The 12,007-nt window shown below is 40.3% G+C and overlaps 1 long non-coding RNA gene across 5 annotated transcripts in view; it reads right to left on the bottom strand.

Moving 5' to 3' along the window:
* The window catches only part of LOC111098014, a 195,761-nt gene that overhangs the window by 22,759 nt on the left and 160,995 nt on the right, over positions 1–12,007 (bottom strand). For 3 of the 5 annotated variants that reach the window (XR_005366646.1, XR_005366648.1, XR_005366645.1), the window contains exons 6-7: positions 10,855–10,929; positions 10,227–10,668 (exon numbers count right to left, since the gene is read on the bottom strand). The exons of 1 other annotated variant lie outside the window; for it this stretch is intronic. This is a non-coding gene — a long non-coding RNA (uncharacterized LOC111098014). Of the gene's footprint in view, positions 1–10,226; positions 10,669–10,854; positions 10,930–12,007 lie in introns of those variants that run through there. One more of the 5 variants, XR_005366647.1, reaches the window with a different exon arrangement.

Raw genomic sequence — 12,007 nt, 5'->3', positions numbered from 1 at the left:
TCTACTTAATACAAGACAAAAGACCCAAGTTATACTCTCCTTCTGGGAGGAAATCTTCAATGACAGCTCTGGCCAAGTATCAATTTTTTAGTATCGAAGACCCCAGTTTCTGTGGGGTCTTTTGCTGCTTCGAGATGGCATAATAATAGATAAGTCATATATGCTTATTTATAAAAATGGATATTATCTTCCTCCAAGGAATTTGAGAAGATGGATGAAATCATGTAAAAGTTGCTTACAAGTGTATTTACACTGATAGTGTTGCTTGGGCAAATCTGGTAAAGCAACAAAGATAGCAACATCTTCCATTGTAACTGGCCTCAAGTAGAAGTGGTTGCAAATCTGTTGAGGTTTAACATACTATACCATAGTAGCTCAAATATATAGATTCCTACCCTTCTTAAAATTTCAAAACTAAAAACTTATTCTTTGGCTTATATGCTATATCATGTCAAAGATGTCCTAACAACATGGAGTAAACATAATTCAGTGAATATCACCTCTTGGGATTGTCATTAAAAATCAGGAGACAGACAGCAGTCATAATAAGGCAATGGTTTGTGGAATAGGAAAGGAGCTAAATTCACAAGCACCATGGGCAGAAGCCAAAGTGATCTTTGGAACCCTGACTGGTTTAAGATTATCTGTAGTGTTTCACCAGTGTTGACATCATTTTAGATGAATGTTGCTGTTCCAGTGTAATCAGGGCAACCCTTAAAACTCATTGCTGTCCTATTTTTGGCTTACTTGATCATTTGCAGTATGAAAACAATGAATGTTTTATTGAAAAAGCTGCTCAACAATGGATTGACAGTCAACTGACTTGATGGATTTCCCTTCTCTTTATCACCCAAGAGTATCAGGTATTCCTGAATGTTGGAGCAGAACCTTTAAAAATCAACCTAAGGGCCACCTGGATAGGTGGCTCAAGTGTCAGACTTCAGCTCAGGTCATGATCTCAGGGTCCTAGGATCAAACCCCAAATTGGGCTCCATGCTCAGCAGGGAGTCTACTTGTCTCTCTCTCTCTCTCTCTCTGTCCCTCTCCTCTACTAGTGCTCTCTCTCAAATGAATAAAATCTTTTAAAATAATAAAAAATAAAAATGAAAATCAACTCAAAAAGATTTCTGACTTATTTCCATCACCCCATACCTTATTAAAGCACTTTTGGTTCCTAAATGTGGATCCAGGGAGAGAAGGCCATCTCCTTTTAGCCTCTTCCTATATAATGATCAGGTCAAAGAAAGTAGAAGGTTACATAGTAACTTAGGAAATTCATGATTCTGCTAGGGCCGTTTCTGGATGCAATGTTCCTTCTTCCCCTAATTACAAACTAAGGCTAGCCTAGTTAGTATGCTCTCCAGTTGACAGCCTGGCCAAAAGAGGATCTGAGGAATTCAAACTTAATTCTGGTTTGGCTATCTAGAGTCCCTTATTGCAGTACATGATTTTGGATCATCAAAATAATGACCACTTGGCTGCATATACTCCTTATCAAGAGACTACATGTGCCAAAGTGTGATACAATGGGTCTCTGTTGGATAAAAATGCCCTTTTCCCTCTTTTACCTCTCCCTTCTTGACACAGGTCAGGACGTAGGTAGGGGATATCTGGGTCACAGATGAAGTCAGAGCAGCTAAGATGGGACAGTCTGATTCTATGGTGTCAGAGAGGTGACAACCTTGGCACCGGGGTCTGAGGGGTACCTCAGAACCCAAGAATGATAGAGAAGAGAAGGATGTGTTTAAAAGTTAAGATAAAAAGATCTGTGATAAAATCTTGAGCTTGGCCAATCTTAAAATGCTGCTTAAAAAGTGAGTGGATTCAATGAACACTCTGGAGTATCCTAGATATGCAAGATGATCAAATAAAAAAAAATGGAGACATTTGTTTGGTCCTGGATAATGGCAACAGAGTGGAGCCACTGATAATGCGTCATATTTATACATAGGAAACATAATTTGCTAAGTTCTGTATGGAGTCAATTTAAAAATAAAGAGAAATAAATTAGAATTTTTTTAAACATAGGCACAAATATTTGTTGTTTTGATTGTTTCAGCCTTCTAGAATTAATTAATCTTGAACAGATGTTGATTTTAACAAAACTTCAATTTAATAGTTATTTAGAGTTGATTAAAGTTGATTTTTTTTAAAGGTGCACAAAGGAAGGTGATGATCCCTTCGCCTTAAGAAAGAATTCTAGGGGGAGGAGCAAGATGGCGGAAGAGTAGGGTCTCCAAATCACCTGTCTCCACCAAACTACCTAGAAAACCTTCAAATTATCCTGAAAATCTATGAATTCGGCCTGAGATTTAAAGAGAGACCAGCTGGAATGCAACAGTGAGAAGAGTTCGCGCTTCTATCAAGGTAGGAAGACGGGGAAAAAGAAATAAAGGAACAAAGGCCTCCAAGGGGGAGGGGCCCCGCGAGGAGCCGGGCTGAGGCCGGGGCGAGTGTCCCCAGGACAGGAGAGCCCCGTCCCGGAGGAGCAGGAGCTGCACCGACCTTCCCGGGGGAAAGGGGCTCGCGGGGAGGTGGAGCAGGACCCAGGAGGGCGAGGATGCCCTCGGGTTCCCCGGGACAGTAACAGAGCAACTGCGCGCCCAGGAGAGTGCGCCGAGCTCCCTAAGGGCTGCAGCGCGCACGGCGGGACCCGGCGGGACCCGGAGCAGCTGAAGGGGCTCGGGCGGCGGCTCCGCGGAGGGGGCTGCGCGGCCCCGGGAGCAGCTCGGAGGGGCTCGGGCAGAGGAGGAGGCTCCGTGCGGAGGGGGCGGCGCGGTTCCAGGAGCAGCTCGGAGGGGCTCGGGCGGCGGCTCCGCGGAGGGGGCTGCGCGGCCCCGGGAGCAGCTCGGCCGGGCTCGGGCAGAGGAAGAGGCTCCGTGCAGAGGGGCCTGCGCGGTTCCAGGAGCAGCTCGGAGGGGCTCGGGCGGCGGCTCCGCGGAGGGGGTTGCGCGGCCCGGGAGCGCGAATCCAACAGCGCAGGCTCCGGAGCACAGGGCGCCGGGACACAGCCCAGGATCCCGCCTCCCCCGGGACAGGCAGAGGCCGGGAGGGCCCAGGACAGCGAGGACGCTCCTGCCCCAGCTGAGCAGATCAGCGGCCCCGCCCGGAGCCTCCAGGCCCTGCAGACGGAGTTCCTGCCGGAGCTGAATCCAGGTTTCCAGAGCTGCCCCGCCACTGGGGCTGTTCCTCCTGCGGCCTCACGGGGTAAACAACCCCCACCGAGCCCTGCACCAGGCAGGGGCACAGCGGCTCCCCCAACTGCTAACACCTGAAAATCAGCACAACAGGCTCCTCCCCCAGAAGACCAGCTAGACGGACAACTTCCAGGAGAAGCCAAGGGACTTAAAGTACACAGAATCAGAAGATACTCCCCGGTGGTTCTTTTTTTTGTTTGTTTGTTTTTGTTTTTGTTTTTGTTTTGTTTTGCTTTTTGATTTGTTTCCTTCCCCCACCCCCTTTTTTTTCTCCTTTCTTTTTCTTTCACTTTTTCTTCTTTTTTTTTTTCTTTTTCTTCCCTTTTTTTTTCTCTTTCTCTTTTCTTTCCTTCTTTCTCTCCTCTCTTTTTCTCTTTTTCCCAATACAACTTGCTTTTGGCCACTCTGCACTGAGCAAAATGACTAGAAGGAAAACATCACCTCAAAAGAAAGAATCAGAAACAGTCCTCTCTCCCACAGACTTACAAAATCTGGATTACAATTCAATGTCAGAAAGCCAATTCAGAAGCACTATTATACAGCTACTGGTGGCTCTAGAAAAAAGTATAAAGGACTCAAGAGACTTCATGACTGCAGAATTTAGAGCTAATCAGGCAGAAATTAAAAATCAATTGAATGAGATGCAATCCAAACTAGAAGTCCTAACGACGAGGGTTAACGAGGTGGAAGAACGAGTGAGTGACCTAGAAGACAAGTTGATAGCAAAGAGGGAAACTGAGGAAAAAAGAGACAAACAATTAAAAGACCATGAAGATAGATTAAGGGAAATAAACGACAGCCTGAGGAAGAAAAACCTACGTTTAATTGGGGTTCCCGAGGGCGCCGAAAGGGACAGAGGGCCAGAATATGTATTTGAACAAATTCTAGCTGAAAACTTTCCTAATCTGGGAAGGGAAACAGGCATTCAGATCCAGGAAATAGAGAGATCCCCCCCTAAAATCAATAAAAACCGTTCAACACCTTGACATTTAATTGTGAAGCTTGCAAATTCCAAAGATAATGAGAAGATCCTTAAAGCAGCAAGAGACAAGAAATCCCTGACTTTTATGGGGAGGAGTATTAGGGTAACAGCAGACCTCTCCACAGAGACCTGGCAGGCCAGAAAGGGCTGGCAGGATATATTCAGGGTCCTAAATGAGAAGAACATGCAACCAAGAATACTTTATCCAGCAAGGCTCTCATTCAAAATGGAAGGAGAGATAAAGAGCTTCCAAGACAGGCAGCAACTAAAAGAATATGTGACCTCCAAACCAGCTCTGCAAGAAATCTTAAGGGGGCCTCTTAAAATTCCCCTTTAAGAAGAAGTTCAGTGGAACAGTCCACAAAAACAAAGACTGAATAGATATCATGATGACACTAAACTCATATCTCTCAATAGTAACTCTGAATGTGAACGGGCTTAATGACCCCATCAAAAGGCGCAGGGTTTCAGACTGGATAAAAAAGCAGGACCCATCTATTTGCTGTCTACAAGAGACTCATTTTAGACAGAAGGACACCTACAGCCTGAAAATAAAAGGTTGGAGAACCATTTACCATTCGAATGGTCCTCAAAAGAAAGCAGGGGTAGCCATCCTTATATCAGATAAACTAAAATTTACCCCAAAGACTGTAGTGAGAGATGAAGAGGGACACTATATCATACTTAAAGGATCTATTCAACAAGAGGACTTAACAATCCTCAATATATATGCTCCGAATGTGGGAGCTGCCAAATATATAAATCAATTATTAACCAAAGTGAAGAAATACTTAGATAATAATACACTTATACTTGGTGACTTCAATCTAGCTCTTTCTATACTCGATAGGTCTTCTAAGCAAAACATCTCCAAAGAAACGAGAGCTTTAAATGATACACTGGACCAGATGGATTTCACAGATATCTACAGAACTTTACATCCAAACTCAACTGAATACACATTCTTCTCAAGCGCACATGGAACTTTCTCCAGAATAGACCACATATTGGGTCACAAATCGGGTCTGAACCGATACCAAAAGATTGGGATTGTCCCCTGCATATTCTCGGACCATAATGCCTTGAAATTAGAACTAAATCACAACAAGAAGTTTGGAAGGACCTCAAACACGTGGAGGTTAAGGACCATCCTGCTAAAAGATAAAAGGGTCAACCAGGAAATTAAGGAAGAATTAAAAAGATTCATGGAAACTAATGAGAATGAAGATACAACCGTTCAAAATCTTTGGGATGCAGCAAAAGCAGTCCTAAGGGGGAAATACATCGCAATACAAGCATCCATTCAAAAACTGGAAAGAACTCAAATACAAAAGCTAACCTTACACATAAAGGAGCTAGAGAAAAAACAGCAAATAGATCCTACACCCAAGAGAAGAAGGGAGTTAATAAAGATTCGAGCAGAACTCAACGAAATCGAGACCAGAAGAACTGTGGAACAGATCAACAGAACCAGGAGTTGGTTCTTTGAAAGAATTAATAAGATAGATAAACCATTAGCCAGCCTTATTAAAAAGAAGAGAGAGAAGACTCAAATTAATAAAATCATGAATGAGAAAGGAGAGATCACTACCAACACCAAGGAAATACAAACGATTTTAAAAACATATTATGAACAGCTATACGCCAATAAATTAGGCAATCTAGAAGAAATGGACGCATTCCTGGAAAGCCACAAACTACCAAAACTGGAACAGGAAGAAATAGAAAACCTTAACAGGCCAATAACCAGGGAGGAAATTGAAGCAGTCATCAAAAACCTCCCAAGACACAAGAGTCCAGGGCCAGATGGCTTCCCAGGAGAATTTTATCAAACGTTTAAAGAAGAAATCATACCTATTCTCCTAAAGCTGTTTGGAAAGATAGAAAGAGATGGAGTACTTCCAAATTCGTTCTATGAAGCCAGCATCACCTTAATTCCAAAGCCAGACAAAGACCCCGCCAAAAAGGAGAATTACAGACCAATATCCCTGATGAACATGGATGCAAAAATTCTCAACAAGATACTGGCCAATAGGATCCAACAGTACATTAAGAAAATTATTCACCATGACCAAGTAGGATTTATCCCTGGGACACAAGGCTGGTTCAACACCCGTAAAACAATCAATGTGATTCATCATATCAGCAAGAGAAAAACCAAGAACCATATGATCCTCTCATTGGATGCAGAGAAAGCATTTGACAAAATACAGCATCCATTCCTGATTAAAACTCTTCAGAGTGTAGGGATAGAGGGAACATTCCTCGACATCTTAAAAGCCATCTATGAAAAGCCCACAGCAAATATCATTCTCAATGGGGAAGCACTGGGAGCCTTTCCCCTAAGATCAGGAACAAGACAGGGATGTCCACTCTCACCACTGCTATTCAACATAGTACTGGAAGTCCTAGCCTCAGCAATCAGACAACAAAAAGACATTAAAGGCATTCAAATTGGCAAAGAAGAAGTCAAACTCTCTCTCTTCGCCGATGACATGATACTCTACATAGAAAACCCAAAAGTCTCCACCCCAAGATTGCTAGAACTCATACAGCAATTCGGTAGCGTGGCAGGATACAAAATCAATGCCCAGAAGTCAGTGGCATTTCTATACACTAACAATGAGACTGAAGAAAGAGAAATTAAGGAGTCAATCCCATTTACAATTGCACCCAAAAGCATAAGATACCTAGGAATAAACCTCACCAAAGATGTAAAGGATCTATACCCTCAAAACTATAGAACACTTCTGAAAGAAATTGAGGAAGACACAAAGAGATGGAAAAATATTCCATGCTCATGGATTGGCAGAATTAATATTGTGAAAATGTCAATGTTACCCAGGGCAATATACACGTTTAATGCAATCCCTATCAAAATACCATGGACTTTCTTCAGAGAGTTAGAACAAATTATTTTAAGATTTGTGTGGAATCAGAAAAGACCCCGAATAGCCAGGGGAATTTTAAAAAAGAAAACCATATCTGGGGGCATCACAATGCCAGATTTCAGGTTGTACTACAAAGCTGTGGTCATCAAGACAGTGTGGTACTGGCACAAAAACAGACACATAGATCAGTGGAACAGAATAGAGAATCCAGAAGTGGACCCTGAACTTTATGGGCAACTAATATTCGATAAAGGAGGAAAGACTATCCATTGGAAGAAAGACAGTCTCTTCAATAAATGGTGCTGGGAAAATTGGACATCCACATGCAGAAGAATGAAACTAGACCACTCTCTTTCACCATACACAAAGATAAACTCAAAATGGATGAAAGATCTAAATGTGAGACAAGATTCCATCAAAATCCTAGAGAAGAACACAGGCAACACCCTTTTTGAACTCAGCCATAGTAACTTCTTGCAAGATACATCCACAAAGGCAAAAGAAACAAAAGCAAAAATGAACTATTGGGACTTCATCAAGATAAGAAGCTTTTGCACAGCAAAGGATACAGTCAACAAAACTCAAAGACAACCTACAGAATGGGAGAAGATATTTGCAAATGACATATCAGATAAAGGGCTAGTTTCCAAGATCTATAAAGAACTTATTAAACTCAACACCAAAAAACAAACAATCCAATCATGAAATGGGCAAAAGACATGAACAGAAATCTCACAGAGGAAGACATAGACATGGCCAACATGCATATGAGAAAATGCTCTGCATCACTTGCCATCAGGGAAATACAAATCAAAACTACAATGAGATACCACCTCACACCAGTGAGAATGGGGAAAATTAACAAGGCAGGAAACAACAAATGTTGGAGAGGATGCGGAGAAAAGGGAACCCTCTTACACTGTTGGTGGGAATGTGAACTGGTGCAGCCACTCTGGAAAACTGTGTGGAGGTTCCTCAAACAGTTAAAAATATACCTGCCCTACGACCCAGCAATTGCACTGTTGGGGATTTACCCCAAAGATACAAATGCAATGAAACGCCGGGACACCTGCACCCCGATGTTTCTAGCAGCAATGGCCACTATAGCCAAACTGTGGAAGGAGCCTCGGTGTCCAACGAAAGATGAATGGATAAAGAAGATGTGGTTTATGTATACAATGGAATATTACTCAGCTATTAGAAATGACAAATACCCACCATTTGCTTCAACGTGGATGGAACTGGAGGGTATTATGCTGAGTGAAGTAAGTCAGTCGGAGAAGGACAAACATTATATGTTCTCATTCATTTGGGGAATATAAATAATAGTGAAAGGGAAAATAAGGGAAGGGAGAAGAAATGTGTGGGAAATATCAGAAAGGGAGACAGAACGTAAAGACTGCTAACTCTGGGAAACGAACTAGGGGTGGTAGAAGGGGAGGAGGGCGGGGGGTGGGAGTGAATGGGTGACGGGCACTGGGTGTTATTCTGTATGTTAGTAAATTGAACACCAATAAAAAAAATAAATAAAAAAAAAAAAAAGAAAGAATTCTAGACAATTGAAGAAGAATTCATGACAGTTCACTATGCAAAAAGATGTGAATCTTTTTTAACTTCAATGTAGTATAAATAAATGTACACCAATATACATATATACACACATATACACATGCATATACACACATGTGTTTCTGTACTGCACACATATATGCATATATATACACAGATACCTATATACTTTAAATGATCATTAACTGAAATGTAGATATAGCTTTCTTTCAAATATCTTAAATATACATCACTAATTAGAGTTTTTTAAACTTTATTTTCATGTTTAAGATTAATGAAAATTTTAATGATATATATTTTAAATATGTCATATTGGAAAAAATACAGTGCTATAATTATTCTCAAAGAGAACCAACAAAGTGCTAAAAATAATAGATTTTAAATAATTTTTGTGTTTATTTTTTTAAAAAAGATTTATTTTAGAAAGAGGGAGGGGAGAGAGAGAGAGCGAGCATGAGGATGGGAGTAGAAGTAGGGGCAGAGGGAAAGGGAGACAAAATCCTCCAAGAGACTTCCCACTGAACACAGAGCCCCAGTGAGGGGCTCAATCGCAGGACCCTGAGATCATTGCCTAAGCTGAAATCAAGAGTTGGGTGCTTAACTGACTTAGTCACATAGGTGCCCCAAATTATTTCTGTGTTTAAATAGTGGTTGAAAACAACTGTATAAGAGTGTACCAAGATCTTTTTTTTTTTTTTTTTATCTTTGCCTCATTTCATGGATTGGCTTATAACTAATTTTTACCCAAAAACATTTTGATAATTTGGCCTTGTCTCAAAGACACCCGTTCTTTGACTTTTCCCTCTTCTGCCTTCTTTTTCTTCTTACTCTCTCTGCCTTATGTTGAGAGTAGCAAAGCTCTTCCAAAGTCACTGAGAAATAATTTTCCTTATAAAATCACAAAATATTTCCTGAGATGCTAATTCCATAGTTACTAAATATCAAAATACCAATCACCAAAAGAAGGACAAGATTCAATTATTTTCCAAGATCTGGAGGGGAAATACCAGAATTTTATAGGATTTTACTTTTTTCCCCCTTGGGACCACAGGATGACTCTTAATCTGTTGCTTCTGAATTAAAAAATTTTCCTAGGGGTGCCTGTGTGGCTCAGTGGGTTAAGCATTTGACTCTTGATTTCAGCTCAGGTCATGATCTCAGGGTTGTGAGTCTGAGCTTCACACATCAGGCTTCACACTCAGCAGGAGTTTGTTTGAAGATTCCCTCTCTCTCTCTCTCTCCCTCTGCCCCTACCCCCAATTCTCTCTCAAGTAAATAAGTTTTAAATATATATATATATTTCTAGACCTAATTTCCAAGCTATTTTTCTCTTTTTAGAAGTTAAACGGGCATAGAACTTCTGTTTTAGGGGCTATAAAGTTATAAATATAGGCATATAAACTAGGAGTAAATGATATATGTGTAAAACTAAGAAAACTGGAAAACCAAATTTACTAAAAGCATGGTTGGGAGCACCTTAAAAAAAAAAAAAAAAAAAAGCAAACAAACAAACCTATTCTCCATGCCAGAGATTTACAGCTTTAAAACCATTTTATTCCCTTAAAAATACATTTAATACGAATAAATTTTGTGATAGAATAGTTTCCCAAACAGTTCTAAGTAAAGATCTGCATATTTGTGAATACATCGGGTCTTATTTTGTAGCGTTTATAAAAACTCATGCCACAAATTGCCCGATGAAAGTCCAGTGCTCTTAACATAGGACTTCTATTTTACCACCACCATTCCTTTGGGAAGATATGTTTTAATTCTGGCAAAAAAAAAAGTCCAAAACACTTAAATATTGATTTTACAAAGAACAAGCTGGGTCCTATATCTGATGAACAACTTCAATGGAGTTTTAAGTTACTACTCAGGTTTCCGCTGCCCATTCAGATCACGTTTCCATTACTTTCTGTTACTGTTGAAATTGATGAACGATTCTATGCAAAGGAAGTCTTTTGGGGGCATTCTGGAGGTTTCCAAGTCTCTCTTTTCTTTTTTCATTTAGGGCAGTTTCTTCCAAAAGCTAAAGAAGCAAAGGCATTTATTTAGAAGAAAGGCTAAATTCCTGATGCTTAAAACTTTCATTTGAGGATTGCGAGTTTAGTTCCCTTTCTAAAAAGAATGCAGATAGAGAATCTGAGCTTCTCAGTTGAGTTCAAGGAAACTTCCACACAGCAAAGTAGAGTGGACTAATAAAAGCATAACATACCTGCCATAACGCCTATTAGAAAAAAAACTCCAAGATCCAGAAGTTCAGAGTATCTACTCTACATGTAGATACTTTCTAAAAAAAAAAAATATTCAAGTTTACTTGAGATATCTTAGTTTGCCTGAACAGCATGTGATCATCTATATTTTTCTGTGTATGTGGACACCATTTATGTACCATGACTTTATGAAAGTATTTGATTAAACATATACCTTTGTCTTAAGCACATTCTTTATAAAGTAACAAAAATAGAATTAATTCTGAGAGTTCTGTTTTGAATTTTTTTGAATTTCAAAAATAATATTGGTTCACAAAAATAATTCCAACACTTTGAAAAGTTTTACAGCTAAAACAATTCCCTTTTGCTTTTCTCCAATTCATAACATAATTCTCTAGTGTGAACTTCTATGAAGAGTTATTGGATATACTTTCAGACACTTGAAGTTATGTACCAATAAATAGCTTTACCCTGCATCAGAATGGCTTCTGCAAGGTTTCTGCATCACTTCACTTGTTTTTTCTGTCTGCTGAACTTTATCTACTTGAAACATTTTCACCTTACATTACCTAGAATTAGTTTTTTTTTTTTTTTAAGATTTTATTTATTCATGAGAGACACAGAGAGAGAGAGAGAGGCAGAGACACAGGCTGAGGGAGGTGCAAGCTCCATGCAGGGAGCCTGACGTGGGATTCGATCCCGGGTCTCCAGGATTATGCCCGGGCTGAAGGGTGCGCTAAACCGCTGAGCCACCAGGGCTGCCCAGTTATTTTGTTTTCTTCTGAAATATCCACCCTACTTCGTTTCCGGGTTCATCTACTAAAGTCCTACTTATCTTTCCATTCTCGGATGGAGTGCCACTTTCTCAGGGACATTTCTACAACCGTCTGAGACCAGGGCTGTGAGTCCCAAAAGGGGGATTCCTTCCTGCATAGCATCTATCAAAGTGATCATTTTAAACTTATTAATGAACTATTTTGATTGAGGATCCTTCAAGACTGCAGTGTAATCTTTATGGGGACAGAGAATATACATGATTTGAACTCAGTTATATCCTTAATGAGTTGTGGACTCTCTGGGAAAAAACAAGAACTTAAGAACTAATCATTAAATAAATCAATGAATTAATGAGCAAATGAATAAAAATTCTAACAG

This window comes from Canis lupus, chromosome 11, assembly GCF_011100685.1.
Source record: "Canis lupus familiaris isolate Mischka breed German Shepherd chromosome 11, alternate assembly UU_Cfam_GSD_1.0, whole genome shotgun sequence".
In the NCBI taxonomy this organism is placed as follows: domain Eukaryota; kingdom Metazoa; phylum Chordata; class Mammalia; order Carnivora; family Canidae; genus Canis; species Canis lupus.
Note: the sequence above shows the minus strand (reverse complement) of the source record. Positions and strands in the feature narration are given on the sequence as shown.